Raw genomic sequence first — 17,946 nt, 5'->3', positions numbered from 1 at the left:
TAACCTGAAACAAAATAAACATATTGAAAAGGTAAATGCCAGGATAAGTACTGACTGCTATGCACTGAGTGTGCTGAAGTCCTATGATAGAAAATAATAAAACTGCACACTAATTGCACACATAGGCCCACATGAAGTATGTTGTGATATTCTGCCCTGAGCACTTTTAGAAACCAAAATAAAGCCATGAGGATCGTTAATGGAAGCAAACCTAGAGACTCTTGCAGACCCATCTTCAGGAAGCTGGACATCCTAACACTATCCTGTCTATACATTCTTGAGACTGTAATTAAAAAAAAAAAAAAAAAAAACCACATTGTGCCAACTGAATCCAAACTCAAGGAAGATAGTGAAATACAAAAACACAACACTAGAATAAACTCAAATCTGTATGTGTTACATGCAAATGCTCAACTATGTCAAAAGGGAGCATTTCACATAGGCCTCCAGCTGTACAACAAGGTTCCCACATGTACATAGTCTACTGAAGACAACGCTCAATTTAATAAAGTTGTGAAATTCTGTTTGCTGTGTCACTGTTTTTACTCTGTAAAAGAATACCTAGAAAACTAATCTTGCTGGTTGTGTTTAAGTGCAAAACATGGACTGTTCAGTGAAGCTAACTTAGTAAATCTGTTGCAATGTATTATAATACCATAATGTACCTTGAACATAAGTTAACAAATTTTGTCGCATATCCACAACATGCAGTGCGGTGGCAGACCACAGGAATTAAATAAATAAGTAGATGCACGTTGCAGCAGTTTCACAGAGACGGATATGATTGTGTGGAATAGATTAGCATGTAGAGCAGCTTCAAACCAATCTTTGGTAGCTGTACATCCTTCCAAAATATGATACACTGTAATTTTGTACTGCCGTAAGTTAAGTTTTTAATTTTGCATTAATATTTAATTTCAGTTATGCTGCACGCTAAACAAGCGTACAGGTGCCTGTTCCATTTCATATAACTGACCTTTTCCAGTTGAATTATTCATGTGAGTTCAGAATAAGATAAATAACATGCTCAGGTTTTGATTTGTGTGTATTTCTATTGAAAAGTGATGGAGAATCTGGTGTTTGTCTACTGGAATTAATTTTGATTTTCATTCAAGTTTGCAAAATGTTGTGAATAAAAACATAACTTTAAAGGTCATTACTATGAAGGAAGATATATACCTGTGTAGTTATCTGTAATAATAAGACTATGGATGATAATCTGCATGTTTAGATTAGTTAATAATATAAGACTGGTATGTAGGGATTATATACTACTGTGGTTTTGAGGTAGCGTCTTTGATTACTAATCAAACAAATGTCTTCGATCCCGAGGTCAAAACCCACCACTGCTTAAATTTTGATTAATAATCAGCATTGGTGGCCGAAGACTTCCGGCATAAGAAGTCACCCTCATTCTGCCAATGGCCTGTTCAAAGAGTGTGGAGGAGCAGACAGAGGATCAGGGCACTCTCTTGTCCTAAGGGTAGGAAACGGCCCCTAAAGGCGGAAGAATCAACAATGATCAACAGCATGAGGACGCAGAAGGCAATGGAAACTATTGCATTAAAGATACATAATGTGTATCCACAGGACATGTGGCCCATAACTGAAATAGGTGTCATGATGGTTCTGCATTGGCAAAAGATTCGGGGAAAGTCCCCTATTTGGATCTCTGGTAGGGAACTGCCAAGGGGGAGGTGACCGAGAGAAAAAGATTGAGTAATCAACAAGAGGATAATGTTCTACGGGTCAGGGCATGGGGTGTCAGAAGCATGAACAAGGTAGGGAAACTAGAAAATCTGAAAAGGGAAATGCAAAGCTTCAATCTAGATATTAGTAGACATCAGTGAAGTGAAATGGGATGGAATGAAGGTGAGGATTTCGGGTCAGATGAGTGTAGGGTAATATCAACAGCAGCAGAAAATGATATAACAGGAGTAGGATTAATTATGAATAAAAAAGTAGGGCAGAGAATGTGTTACTGTGAATAGTTCAGTGATAGGGTTGTTCTTATCAGAATCAAAAGCAAACCAACACCGACAATGAGAGTTCAGGTATACATGCCAAAGTCACAAGCTGAAGATAAAGAGATAGAGAAAGTATATGAGGATATTGAAAGGGTAATACAATATACAAGGGTAGATGAAAATCCAATAGTCATGGGGGACTGGAATGCAGTTGTAGGGGAAGGATTAGAAGAAAAGGTTACAGAAGAATATGGGCTTGGGACAAGGAATGAGAGAGGAGAAAGACTAATTGAGTTCTGTAATAAATTTCAGCTAGTAATAGTGAATACTATGTTCAAGAATCACAAAAGGAGGAGGTACACTTGGAAAAGGCCAAGTGATTTGGGAAGATTTCAGTTAGATTATATCATGGTCAGACAGAGATTTCAAAATTAGATACTGGATTGTAAGGCACACGCAGGAGCAGATACAGACTCAGATGACAATATAGTAGTGACGAAGAGTATGCTGAAGTTTAAGAGATTAGTCAGGAAGAACCAATACGCAAAGAAGTGGGATACGGAAGTACTGAGGAATGACGAGATATACTTGAAGTTTTCTAAGGCTACAGATACAGCAATAAGGAATAGCTCAGTAGGCAGCACAGTTGAAGAGGAATGGACGACTCTAAAAAGAGCCATCACACAAGTTGGAAAGGAAAACATAGTACAAGGAAGGTAGCTATGAAGAAACCAATGGGTAACAGAAGAAATACTTCATTTGATCGATGAAAGGAGCAAGCACAAAAACGTTCCAGGAAACTCAGGAATACAGAAATACAAGTTGCTGAGGAATGCAACAAATAGGAAGTGCAGAGAAGCTAAGAAGAAATGGCTGCATGAAAAATGTGAAGAAGTAGAAAAAGTAATTACTGTCAGAAGGACCGACTCAGCATATACGAAAGTCAAAACAACCTTCAGTGAAATTAAAAGAAAGGGTTGTAACATTAAGAGTGCAAGGGGAACTCCACTGTTAAATGCAGAGAAGAGAACGGATAGGTAGAAAGAGTACATTAAAGGCCTATATGAGGGAGAAGATTTGTCTAATGTGGTAGAAAAAGAAACAGGAATCGATTTAGAAGAGATAGGGGATCCAGTCTTAGAACTAGAATTTAAGAGAGCTTCGGAGGACTTACAGTGAAAAAATCAAAAGCGATAGATAACACTCCATCAGAATTTCTCAAATCATTGGGGGAAATGACAACAAAACGACTATTCACATGTAGAATGTATGAGTCTGGCAACAGACCATCTGACTTTCAGAAAAATATCATCCATGCAATTTCGAAGACTGGAAGATTTGACAAGTGTGAGAATTATTGCACACTCAGCTTAACAGCCCATGCATCAAAGTTGCTGACAAGAATAATATACAGATGAATGGAAAAGAAAATTGAGGATGTGCTAAATGACAATCAATTTGGCTTTAGAAAAGGTGAAGGCAAAGGGCAGGCAATTATGGCATTTCGGTTGTTAATGGAAGCAAGACTAAGGAAAAACAAGACATTTATAGGGTTTGTTGACCTGGAAAAAGCATTCGACAATGTAAAATTGTGCAAGATGTTTGAAATTTTGAGAAAAATAGGAGCAAGTTATAGGGAGTGACAGGCAATATACAATATGTACAAGAGCCAAGAGGGAATAATAAGAGTGGATAACCAAGAACGAAGTGCTCGGATTAAAAAGGGTGTAAGGCAGAGATGTAGTCTTTTGCCCCTAACATTCAATCTGTACATCGAAGAAGCAATGATGGAAATAAAAGAAAGTTTCAAGAATCGAATTAAAATTCAAGGTGAAAGGATATCAATAATACAGTTCGTTGATGACATTGTTATCCTGAGTGAAAGTGAAGAAGAATTAAATGACCTAGTGAATGGAATGAAGAATTTAATGAATACAAAATATGGACTGAGAGTAAATTGAAGAAAGACGAAAGTAATGAGAAGTAGCAGAGAAAAAGTAATGAGAAGTAGCAGAGATGAGAACAGTGAGAAACTTAACATCAGGATTGGTGGTCATGAAGTGGATGAAATTAAGGAATTCTGCTACCTAGGCAATAAAATAACCAATGACACATGCAGCAAGGAGGACATCAAATGCAGACCAGCAATGGCAAAAAGGGCATTTGCAGCCAAAAGAAGTCCACTAGTATCAAACATAGGGCTAAATTTGTGGATGAAATTTCTGAGAAAGTATATCTGGAGTTCAGCATTGAATGGTAGTGAAACATGGACTGTGGGAAAGGCGGAACAGAAGAGAACTGAAAGATTTGAGATGTGGCGCTACAGACGAATGTTGAAAATAAGTTGGACTTATAAGATAACGAATGAGGCGGTTCTCTGCAGAATTGGAGAGGAAAGGAATATGTGGTAAACATGGATAAGGAGAAAAGACAGGCTGGCAGGACATGTATTAAGACATGAGGGAATCACTTTCATGGTACTAGAGGGAGCTGTGGAGGGCAAAAATTGTAGAGAAAGAGATTGGAAAACATTCAGGAAATAATTGAGGACGTAGGTTGCATATGCCACTCTGAGATGAAGAGGTTGGCACAGGAGAGAAATTTGTGGCAGGCCACATCAAATCAGTCAGAAGACTGATGGCTTGTTTCACTGGGGCACCTGCTGTGAAGACAAAAGAAAGAATTCCCAGTTAGGCCCTCCCACCGATATGTATAGTATGTTTAAAAGACGAAGATTGCAGTCTAATAAGTGAGAATTTGATTCCTTCAGGCAGAGATTGGCTGAAAAACAGTTGTGGGGGTAAGACAAAAGTGGGATGTGGAAAGGTGATAATAAAGGGGCAAAAAGACAGCAACTTGGATAGTTCTGTTGCCACTGAGTTCAAGAACAGATATAGTCTTTACCTATTTCAGCAGTAGTTGAAATCAGAGCATAGCAAACCATCAATAAGAATTTAAGAGATATAGGTAGGCAATTGAATTGCACAGAAAAAGAAAGAGCTTGTTGTTAGCACTCAAGGAATGGTGTGGGCCATCAGCTGCTTTGGTGATACAGCAAACCTCATGCAGGAGAGTAGGCTTTGTTGAGGTTCTCCAACAGCCTGATCAACACTGGATGAAACCCATCAGGTATTGTCCGGGTTGCTGTTGAGCTCAGGTGAGGCTCACATTGTTTCTGTGCCAGGTGCTGGTATTGAGAGATGGGGATAAGTAAGACATGGCCTACATCTCCACAGGCGGGAGAAAGATGGCTGAAATTTTAATGGGAGGCAGTACTGGCACTAACAGTAGAATTTCTGTGAGAAGAGATGTGAAACATAAGCTAATTTTTGACTGAATACCTCATTCAGATAGATTGCTTTAAAAAGGGTTCCCGATGAAGTTTCACAGACAGAATAAACTTAGTCAATGAGCACCATGCACACACAGAAGACCATATCAGCCTATTTCTGTAGGGAAAACATGGAGAAAGGCGGAGCTATTATGTAATGTTAAAAATAATGTCATGTACAGATCTTCTGAAACCAACAGTTTCTGCTTAGAACTACAACTGCAAGCTTGTTCTTGTGAATTACTTCTGCTGGAAAACTCATTATTGTTACAGTATATAGATCACCACTAGATTTATTATGCCATCTTACAGACAAAAGGAAACTAATGCTAATCTGTGGAGATTTTAATATTAACTACATGAAAGATTATGATAAAAGTAACAACATGGAAATTTACTGAGTTCTGTTGATAATTTTCCCACCAGAATTACACAGGAAAGCAGTACACTAATAAACAACTTAACAGTAGGCTAACATATAATTAATGGTATAAATGTAAATCTAGCACTGAACAGGCTGTGTGATCATCTACATCTATACTCTGCAAACCATTGTGAGGTGCATGGCAGAGGATGTGTCCCACTGTACCAGTTATTAGGGCTTCTTCCTGTTCCTTTCATATATGGAGCATGGGAAAAATGATTGATTGAATGCCTCTTTGCATGTAGTAATTATTCTAATCTTAGTCCTATGATTCCTGTGTGAGCAATACATAGGTGACTAGCGTATTCCTAGAGTCACCATTTAAAGCTGGTTCTTGAAACTTTGTTAATAGACTTTCTTGGGATATTTTACATTCCTCTTCAAGAGTCTTCCAATTCAGTTCCTTCAGTATCTCTGTGACACTCTCCTATGGATTAAGCAAAGGTGTGACCATTCATGCTGTTCTTCTCTGTATATGTTCAATATCCCCAGTTACTCCTATCTGGTATGGGACCCACACACTTGAGCAATGTTCTAGGATGGGTCGCACAAGTGATTTGTAAGTAATCTCCTTTGTAGACTGACTGCACTTCCCCCATATTCTACCAATAAACTGAAGTCTACCACCCGCTTTACCCACAACGGAGCCTATGTGATCATTCCACTTCATATCAGTACATAGTGTTACACACAGGTACTTGTCCGTAGCTTGTGGTCTAGGGTTCCGGGTTCGATTCCCAGCTGGGTTGGGGATTTTCTCCGCTTGGGGACTGGGTGTTTGTGTTGTCCTCATCATTCATGAAAGTGGCGAGGTTGGACTCTGTAAATATCGGGAATTTGTACAGACACTGATAACCGCGCAGTTGAGTGCCCCACAAACCAAACGTCATCATCATTGTCAACCCAGGTATCTGTATGAGTTTGTCGATTCCAGCAGTAACTCATTGATATTATAATCATAGGATGTTACATTTTTTCATTTTGTGAAGTAAAAAACTTTACGTTTCTGAACATTTAGACCAAGCTGCCAATCTCTGCGCCATGTTGAAATCTTATCAAGATATTTATGCAGATTTTTCAGATAGTACTTCATTATCAATAAGAGCAGCATCTGCAAAAGGCCTGATGTTACTATGAATATTGTCGGCAAGGCCATTAATATACATGAACAGCAACGGTCCCAACACACTTCCCTGGTGTACACCCGAAGTTACTTCTACATCTGATGATGACTCTCCATTCAAAATAAGGAACACATGATGCATAAAGTGCCATACTTGGTAACTTACCTCATTATGCATAGGTGGTCCAATCAAAAACATAGTAACTAATGAACAGAAAATAAAGGGTTTAAGACAACAGCCTTACAGAAAATTGATTAGAAGTGTGTGTATAATGCGAAAGGCATCAGTTCCAAATTAATGAGTATTGTCTGTTGGAGAAAATAGTTGTCAGATAAATACATTGAAGTATGGCACTAATATGACATCAAAAAATTGTTTGATTGCGAAAGTAATCAGTGTATGGGCAGGAGAAGGAAATAGTAAAAAATAAGGGCCAATGCAAAAGTAACTAATTCAATACTACAAGAAATACTGTGCTTTCTTAAGGAAAGTGATTAAAAATCATACAGCCTCCAACTAATGTCTGAAATTTAGAATTCAGATAATAAAATAGGCTCTATATGGGCAAATCCACCTTTCAGCTATCTCTTCTTTGCTTAGTACTGGCTTGCCATCCAAGTTATTTATACACAGCTGCTTCTCTTTTCTCCAGAGGTCTCTCTATTTTTCCTCTAGGTGGCATCAATCTTTCCCCTAGTTATGCATGCATCTGTCAGTTTCGTTATGTAGGCATCTGTATTTCCTTTGGTCTTTTTCATTTTTATATTTTTGTCAATTAGATTCAATATCTCATGTGTTATCCATGAATTTCTACCAGGATTTGTCTTTTTGCCTATTCAGTCCTCTGCTGCCTTCACTATTTCACCTCTCCAGGCTACATTAGTTTCGTATCAAGTTCTGTTTCACTAGATCATTGCCTAATCCTCTCTCTGAAAACCTCAAAAACTTCTGGTACTTTCAGTCTTTCAAGGTTCCATGTCCAACATTTTCCCTATTTCCAACATTTTAATCTGCAATTCACAACCAGTAACATATGATCAGAGACCACGACTGCCTCTGGAAATATTTTGCTGTTTAAAATCTGGTTTCAAAATCTGTCTTATCATTAAGTTATCTATTTGAAACCTTCCTGTGTTTCCAGATCTCGTCCACTTATATGACCTTCTTTCATTATTTTTAAACTAAGAATCAGCAATGAATAAATTATGCTTCGTGCGAAAATTCTATTAGACAAATTCTTTCATTCCTTTTTCATCAAGCCATGGTCTCCTACTATTTTTCTCTCTCTTTCTTTTCCTTCTATCAAATTGCAGTCCCTGACACAAATTTTCATCTCCGTTAACTATTTGAATAATATCTTTTATATAATCATACATTCTTTCAGTCTCTTCATGTGCTGACCAAGTTGGCATATAAACTTGCACTATACGGTGGCTGTTGACTTTGTGTCTGCCTTAACTATAATGATGTGTTCACTATGCTGTTCATAGTGGCTTACCTGCATTACTACTTTCTTATTGATTATTAGCCCCTATCCTGCATTAAACCCCATTTTGAGTTTTGATTTTCAACTCTGTACTAACCAGACAAGGAGTCCTGTTCTTCCTGCCACCTCACTTAATAATTCCCTCTATATCAAACTTCAACCTATCCACTTCCCTTTTTAAATTCTCTAATCTATGTACCCGATTAAGGCATCTAATTCCCCATGCTCCAACCTGTAGAAAGCCAGTTTTGTTTTTCCTGATCATGACATCCTCCTAAGTAGCCCCAGTCCACAGATCTGAATGTGGGACTATTTTACCTCTGGAATATTTTACCATACAGCAAAGCTGCATGCCTTCAAGAAAAATAACAGCTGTATTTTCCCTTACTTTCAGCAGTTCGCAATACCAGCATTGCAAGCCCTCATACCATTTGTTGGAGTATGGAGCTCGGTTTTCAGCCAACAGCAACATACTGTCTTCCCTGAAACAGCTCCAGAAATTAAAAAGCACTAAACAAACAATTTGCTGCTCGCTGCCAAACTTAAGCATGTAAGAAAAAATAAGCTAAGAATAATGCACAAAGCTCAACTTCCTGCTGCTGCATGTGTTGCAGCCAACTAGTGCTAATGCTTTGAGATTTAAAACACATCATAGATGAAACCAGTGCTCAGTCCATACATGCAAATGTTACTATAGTAGAATATAAATCTTAAGGTATTTTAATGGACTTGGTAGTTTACATACTGAAGATGGAAATCATGTCAAATGTAAAGTAGTCATTGGTAAGTATAGAGTCAATTAAGGTAAGCAGGAAGTATATCTTATGAGGTAAAGTACAATGGTATCTAAAATTAAAGCAACAAACAGAAATTTTGCAAGATTGCATTTATTTTGCCACAAAACAGCATAAATAGGTGACAGTAAATTAGAAACAACTAAAGAATACAGAACGTAAACAACTGCAATGTGCATAATGATAGATAAAAGTGTTCTTCGTATTTTCCGTCTTAATGGATTTGCACACAAATTCCAATACATGGTTAAAGTGCTCAGTACGGGGTGCCACCACTTCTGGCAGCAATACAGGCATGACAACAATGGAGCATGTTGTGAATGAGGTCACCAATTTCATGTTGAGGCAATAATGCCCATTCTTCCTGCAGAGCTGCTTGCAAGTCTAGGAGAGTGGTTGGTGGATGCTAACTTGATGGAACCTGTCTCCCTAGTGCATCCCAGACATGCTCTATGAAATTCAAATTAATTGGGAGAGTGAGCAGGCCATGCCATGTGTGCAATATTTTCTGTTTCCAAGAAAACATCAACAACCTGTTCTCTACGAGGTCAAGCATTATCGTCCATCAATAGGACGACTGCTCCCACAGCACCTTGCAGCAACTGTACACGAGGTCCCAAGATATTGTCATGATACCTGACAGCAGTTAAACCTTGCCAATTCATCTGCAAAATTTCATGAATCGGTGTTTGAGTGGTCAACAAAATTCCTGCCCACACCTTTAGGGATCCTCCTTGGTATTGGTCCCTTTCCACAGTGTCTGAGTCCCAAAATCGTGTTCCACATTCCCTCAAGATACTAATCCATCAAGAATCACTCTCCAGATCAAATCAGGGCTTATCTGGGCAAAGAACATTCACCCATTGTTCAACCGTCCACGTAGCATGTTGACGACTCCACTCTAGATGTTCCATGATCCTACTTCAACAAGGCTATGAGTTCTTAAAACCATGCCCTAAAATGAGGTCCACTCTGTCCGATATTTTGCCCACCACAACTAAAATAGTCTTTCGTCACCCTCCCAATCTCCACAATATCCTCACCAAACCTTATGTTCCTTCTGCACCCATTTCCCTACCCTAAGGCTCCTATACTTGTGATACCCCTGCTGTAAGACTTGCTTATGCCCCTCACTATCACCACCTATATCAGCCCTGCCACTGCAAAGCATATACTATCAAGGGACAGCCACCGTGAATTGGAACATCATGTACCAGCTGTTACGTAAACACCATATGGCTTTTCAAATCGGCACCATCTGGCTTTTCAAATCAGCATGACCATCGCCATGTTATCAGTTAGGGCGATGGTCATAGGCAGAGTGTGTATACTGGCAACACACATTATACTATTGCAAAGGATACTCTATAACATGACAGTCATGACCTTGGTGCCACCTGGATTCTTCCCCCAGACAGACATTTCTCAGAATTCCACAGGTGGGAACTGAAACTGCAATATGTCCTTAGTTCTTGCCATCAACTGGCTTTAATTTACATTTAATTTCTTCAGTCTCAGCATTTCCTCTCAGTAACTATTCCTTCCTTCACCCCTTTTTAGTTTTCTATATCTTTTAGTTTCTGACCTACCTATGGATTCCGTCCTACTTCAAGCCATACAATGCACTTACTTTTCCACTCTTATTACCTTGTGTACTTCGTTTTGTCAGTAAGCTCTCTCTTGGGTACTGCCCTATCTGCCACCTTTAAACTCTCAGGTTTTCAAATCTCTTCTAGTACAGCCCAAAACAATCTGTCTTTCAGGTTTCTTAGACTTTCCCAGCGATTCATTGTCATCTCGTAGAATCGGATGTACTGTTGGTGGTCCACATCTTCCCAACTCCATATTTCGATGTCGTAGCTTGGCGTCTTCAAAAAGCATTTTCCGAGACTGGTCACTTTGTTGATCGGGGCCCATATTTATGCCTGAACCCACTGTCGCTATTTCTTATGATGGTATCCATCTCTAGACATTCTCTCTTCCATCCATTCGTGCTGTGAATGTATTCCGTGGAAGTGGCCACCCATTGAGTTCTGTATTAGGTCCCGCCAGGCACGTATCTAGCACTATTGGGATACTATAGACAGTCCTTCCGCTGTTCACAACTGCTGCAACTTTCTCTCATGGCCATGTCATCCTCCTTGAGTTCTGAATTTGGTATGCACCTGTGAGGTGCATATCTACTGGATCAGGCTCCTGGTGGAGTCGCATATTATATCCACTCATACTGCAGCAATTTCTTGTGTCAGTAGCTGTCGTCTTGTGTTCCATATTATGTCTGTTCTAAGGTTGTGTGGTGCCTGATGTTTCGTGTGGTTGATGATGTTCCCTAGCCTGTCCTTGACCATTGTGACTGCCTTCTGAGGAGGTAGTTGCCACCTGATGCTCCATATGAGATCTGATTCTATTTACACTTGCAGTCATCACAGGATCATTACAGACAAATAACTTTTTTCCAGTGTTCCTGTAGTAATTCCACAAATGGATTCCATGCCATACTGAGCTGGTAGTCTGCTTGCGGGTTGATCGTGGTCCCCCCCCCCTCCCCCTCTTGATTTCAATGGCTTTATTGATGACACTATATCAGAATCTGGGGGTTTGAGCAAGCATCCTGGTTTTGTCAAAATTCATGGCGCATTCAAATTTCAAGCAATTTTTCTGCTATTGGCCTGGTATGTTTTTGGTGTTCCTTACATCTCGTATCCACTGTTCCAGTGGTTTGACCAATGTAAGACGTAAAACTTTCACATAGTATATGATAACTATCAGCTTGTTCTTAACCCCAGATCATCCTGGGTCATTCCAAGGAGAATTCTGACCTCACTGGGCAGGCAGAACACGCTTTTGATTTTGTGTTTCTTCAGAATTCTTGTGATCTTAGCAGAGACAGCCCCTGCATATGATAGGAAGGCTACCTTCCTGGTCTCTTCCCCTTGTTCCTCTTCCATTGTATTAGGTTGTCTGGTGGGATGCAACACTTTGCAGATTTCCCTGATTGAACATCTGTTGTTTGTGAACACTGATTGGAGATGTTCTAATTCTGCTGTCAAGCTGTTGGCTCGAAGAGTGTCTTGGCTTGGTGTTCTGAGCATCCTGTTCTTCTGTACCAGGTGGTGGCAGCTGTCAGCCTCTAGATCTAAGTCAGTGTTTGTTAATTTCCTACACATGTTGTGGCCAAATGTGCCATCGGTCTTCCTCTACACAAGGACATCCAGGAATAGGAGTTGAACATCATACTCTAGTTCCATGGTGAACTTAACATTGTGATGTCTCTTGTTCAGATGGTCCAGGAGATCATCAACATATCTGAAGAAAACTTCAGTTGGCACACAGCAGTTGTAAAGGCCTCATCCTCAAATTTCTCCATAAACAGATATGCCACTGCCAGAAATAAGGAGCTACACATTGCTACTCCTCATAGAACTGGCCTCCACATAAGAAGTAAGACGATGTTAAAATACGCTAGAGAAGATCCAGCAGGGCTCCATCAAATCGAGCGTGTTCTGAAGTGGTATTACAGTGAACAGACACACAATGTAAAAACTGATCATGATGTCTGTGTTCCAGATTCATAGGTTTTTGAAACATTCCACGAAGTCTGAGAAGTTGTGAATGTTGTGGATGCACTTTCCCACATATGGCGTTAACATCTTCTTAAGGTATGTGGCTATATGGTGGGTAGTTGCACCAATATTGCTCACGACCAGATGAAGTGATACACACTTGTTTATGGATCTTCGGTAATCAATATAGTCTAAGTGGTAGTGGTGCTGTAGCTTTCAGCTCCTGGACAACTTTCTCAGACTATCCCATTTCCTTAAAAAGAGCCTCGGTTTGCCTGTCCATTCTATTAGTGGGATCATTTTCTAGTCATTGTAAGCAGTTTCCTCTAAAAGTTGACAGATCTGGTCATTGTCGGCCTTCTGCAGTATGACAGTAGAATTCCCCATGTCTGCCAGTCACAGCACTAAGTTTTCATCTTCCCGCAAACTGTCAAGGGCTATCCTCTCATCTTATGAGATGTCTGTTTAGGGCTCTATTTGCACCCTACATGTCTCTCTCCAAATCTCATCTGCAAGCCTTGATGATAAGAGTGTTGACCACTAGCTAAATAGAACTGATGAAGCCAGAAACCGGTAGGTCTCTAGAAGTAAATGCAAAGTTGAGGCCCCTTTCAAGTACCTTTCATCTACCATTGTCTAATGGGTGACCACTCAGATTTACCACCTTGTGGGTATTGTGTTTATTGCACTGTGTTGTTCATGTACTCAAATTTCACCAGTTGTCGAGCTGTAGCATTGTGCTCAATACATGCCGCCAGTAACGATGACGTACCGTCTACCTTGTCCCAGACCTCTGGTGCTGGGTTGTTTGGCAAGTCCAGATGTAGACATAGTACCTCCACTGATGTGACATCCAGTCTATGCTACATGTCACGGATCCTTTCCCTTACCAGAGTAATACTGACATGGCGCTTGAACCTGTTAGCCACCTTAGATGTGATATGATGTTTAATTTTGGCAAATACAGACACCACACCACCAGATTCTACAAGATGACAACGAATTGCCAGGGAAGTCTTCAACAAACCATTAATTAAGACAAAACTAGGATCCTGGCTCAAACTTACAGATTCTGGGATGGCGTCATTATTAAATGTATTGGTGGTGGTTGGTGGATTCAAGGGAGGCGATCAAACAATGAGGTCATCGGTCCCATTGGAATAAGGAAGGATTACGTTACTTTCAAAGGAACCATCCCAGCATTAGCCTCAAGCAATTTAGGGAAATCACGGAAAACCTAAATCAGTATGTCCAGACCCGGGTTTGAACCATCACTCTCCCAGCAAGTCCAGTGTGCTAAACACTGCACCACCTCAATCGGTGTAATGAATGTATTGAAATCAAGATGGTGGAAAACCTGATCGACCAGGAAGCAGAATACTAGCTCAGTATGGCATGGAATCCAGCTTTACATTACTACAGAAACACCACAGGAAGTTCCCTTCTCCAGTAATGCATCTCTGACAATCGGGGGGATAATTAACAGCATCAGACTTCATTACAGAGAACCAGGCAGCAACTACCTCCTCAGAAGGCAGCCACAGTGGTCTTGGACAAGACAGGGAACATCAGTCATCTGAACATCAGGCACCAAACAACTGGGGAGCAGACATAATATGGGAACCAGACTGCAGCTACTGCCACAAGACATCGCTGCAGTGTGAGCAGACATAATATACAACTCCAACATCAGCTTGATGTCACAGGAAGTGCACATCACTGTCACATACCAAATTCAGAATGCCAGGAGGGTGAAATCACCACAAGGGAAAGCCAGCATCCACGAACAGCATAAGGGAAATCTACAGCATCATGATAGTGCTAGGAATGCACCTGGTGGGTGCGGATTTAATACAGAATGCCATAGGACAGCCGTCACAATTGGAAGACAGCCGCAATGGGTGCATACAGAAGAGGGAATGCCTAGAAATGGATACCACCACAAGAAACAGCCATAGTGGGCATGGATGGCATAGTGAACAGCAGCCATCACCCAGGCATAAATATGGGACCTGGTTAGCATAGTGACCAGAGTCAGGACACACCTGTTAAAGACGCCAAGTGAAGACGTCAAAATATTGTGCTGGGAATACACGGACAACTGGCGGTACACATGATTCTATGAGATAACAATCAGTCCTTTCTGCCCATCCCAACTGTTAAGTCTCCCATGATGCACGATTCTGGGCAATTTTTCCAAATTCTCCCCATTTCCTAAACCTCAGCAATCCTTTTCTCCCTCCCCCCTCTCTTCCTTCCCATTAGCCCGTCTACCAGAAGAAAGTGCCACTGGCTCTGAAAGCTTGCAAATTTCCATAGCTTTATGTGTGTTCTCCTGCCACTGCTTGTATATTTTGATGATAATTCCCATGCACTGTACAAACAGCAACATATAAGTGCCACATTTGAAAATGATAGTTTATATAACATGCATTGACAGACCCATGTTGTCCGCCCCCGGTAGCCGAATGGTCAGCGTGATGGGTTGTCAATCCTCTGGGCCCGGGTTCGATTCCCAGCTGGGTCAGGGAATTTTCTCCCCCCCACGGACTGGGTGTTGTGCTGTCATCATCATCATCCTATCATCCTCATCAAATGCAGGTCACCAAAGTGGCGTCAAATTGAAAGACCGGCACCGGGTGAACGGTCTGCCCGACAGGGGGGCCCCTAGCCATACGATTAAATAAATAAACAAACCCATGTTACGCATGTGTAATTTTCACCATTGCAACTGATCGGTACGAGGCACATAAGCGTGTGAGTTGTCAGCACAGGAAGACATCTACATCTATATCTACATAGGTACTCCATAAGCCACCATATGGTACATGGCAGAGGGTACTCTGTACCACCACTAGTCACTTCCTTTCCTGTTCCTCTCACAAACAGAGTGAAGGAAAAACAAGTCCTTAAGTGTCTTGTATGTTAGTGGCAGAAGAATCATTTGGCAGTCAGCTTCCAATGCCAGCTCTTTAAATTTTCTCAATAGTGTTTCTCAAAAAGAATGTCACCTTTCCTCCAGGGATTCCCATTTGAGTTCCTGAAGAATCACTGTAACACTTATATGCTGTCTGAACCTACCGGTAACAAATCTAGCAGCTTGCTTCTTAAATGCTTCGATGTCTCCCTTTAATCCGACCTGGTACAGATCCCAAACACTTGAGCAGTGCTAAAGAATAAGCTGCACCAGTGTCCTATATGCAGTCTCCTTTATAAGTGAACCACTGTTTCCTAAAATTCTCCCAATAGACTGAAGTCGACCATTCACCTTCCCTACCACAATTCTCACATGCTTGTTCCATCTCATATCACTTTTTAATGTTCTGCTCAGATATTTAAAGGAATTGACTGTGTCAAGCAGGACACTAGTAATACTGTAACCAAACATTACAGGTTTGTTCTTCCTATTCCTCAACATTAACTTACATTTTTCCACATTTAGAGCTAGCTGAAATTCATCACATCAACACGAAATTAAGTTGTCTTGTATCTTCCTACAGTCACACAACTTCGATGTCTTACTGTACCCCACAGCATCATCAGCAAACAATTGCAGACTGCTGCTCACCCTGTCCCTCAAATTATTTATGTATACAAAGAATAACAATGGTCCTATCACACTTTTCTGAGGCACTCCTGACAATACCCTTCTATATGATGAACATTCGCCGTTGAGGACAACAAACTGGGTTCTATTATTTAAGAAGTCTTTGAGCCACTCACATACCTGTCCACTTATTCTGTATGCTCATACCTTCTTTAACAGCCTGCATTGGTGCATCGTTTCAAATGCTTTCCAGAAATCTAGTAATATGGAATCGCGTGAGAAAAGGGCAAGATGAGTTCTGCACGAGTGATACTTTCTAAAACCATGCTGCTTTGTGGACAATAGCTTCTTAGTCTCAAGAAAGTTTATTATTTTTGAACGGAGAATATTTTCAAGGATTCTGCAGCAAACAGAAGTTATTATATTGGACTGTAATTTTGCGGGTCTGTTCTTTTATGCTTCTTATATACAGGAGTCACTTAGGACTTCATGTTGGGCATGAGATTCATCATAAATGCAAGCTAGATGAGAGGCCAATGTCAAGCAGTACTCTCTGTAAAATTGAATTGGGATTCCAGCCAGACCTGGTGATTTATTTGCTTTCAAATCTTTCACTTGTTTCTCTATGCCAGGGATGATTATTACTATGCCATCCATAAGGGAGTCTGTCCAATGGTCAAATGACACTGGGTTTGTATGATTCTCCTGTGTAAAGGATTTCTTGAACATGAAATTTAAAACTTCGGCTTTCATTTTGCTATCTTCAATTGCCACACCAGACTGGTCAGCAAGGGACTGAATGGAAGCCTTAGATCCACTTGGCGATCTTACATACGACCAGAATTTTCTAGGTTCTCAGACAGATCTTTTGGTAAGGTGTGGCACTGACAGCTGTTGTATGTTTAGCACTCAGATCTTTTCAAAGACACATGAATCACTAATAACTTTCGCTTGTCGTCATTTGTGTATTCTCTTTTGAACAAACCAGAAAACATTCTCCCCTCTCATGTCCTCACATCCTGCACTCCTTGAGGTAATCCATCTACCTATGGTGTGCTACCTGTAAGACAGAGACCAATAGAGGGCCTTTGATACTGATTTTGCCATTTAGCCTGTATGGCTACATTGCCCTATTATTTTGAAAATGTAGCCATACAGACGTACGCCTGTGGTTGCGAAATGGCGATAAATTTACTTATTCTTAGTAATTTGTATGGTTTACAACATTGTAGCTTTAGCATGCGCACGCGCGCACGCACACACGCACACACGCACACACACACACACACACACACACACACACACACACACACACTCACTCACTTATGTGTGTATTTTTCCATCATTCCTTAGTTGCTTCAAAATTCATGGAGTTAAGTTCTGTCTTTGCAACGAAAGGCAGTTTGTTTTTCACCATGTACATTTCACTTCTTTTATTTATGAAGCATCATCAGTGTTGATTTCCAATAATGCTTGTCCATGTGTGTGGTCATGGGGACATGCTTACTTGGTACAATTACTCGAGATGGCCAATTATTGGTGTGTTTCAACCACATTTATTACAACATTCCACTTGCACTGTGCGTTGAATGTGTGTGTGTGTGTGTGTGGGGGGGGGGGGGGGGGGGGAGTGGGGGGGGGGATGCAGTGCCCCTTTACATATTCATTATTTCTAAATAACATTACTTCTGGAGGGCATTGCACAGGCAA

Source organism: Schistocerca cancellata, chromosome 3 (assembly GCF_023864275.1).
Source record: "Schistocerca cancellata isolate TAMUIC-IGC-003103 chromosome 3, iqSchCanc2.1, whole genome shotgun sequence".
Lineage (NCBI taxonomy): Eukaryota > Metazoa > Arthropoda > Insecta > Orthoptera > Acrididae > Schistocerca > Schistocerca cancellata.
Note: the sequence above shows the minus strand (reverse complement) of the source record.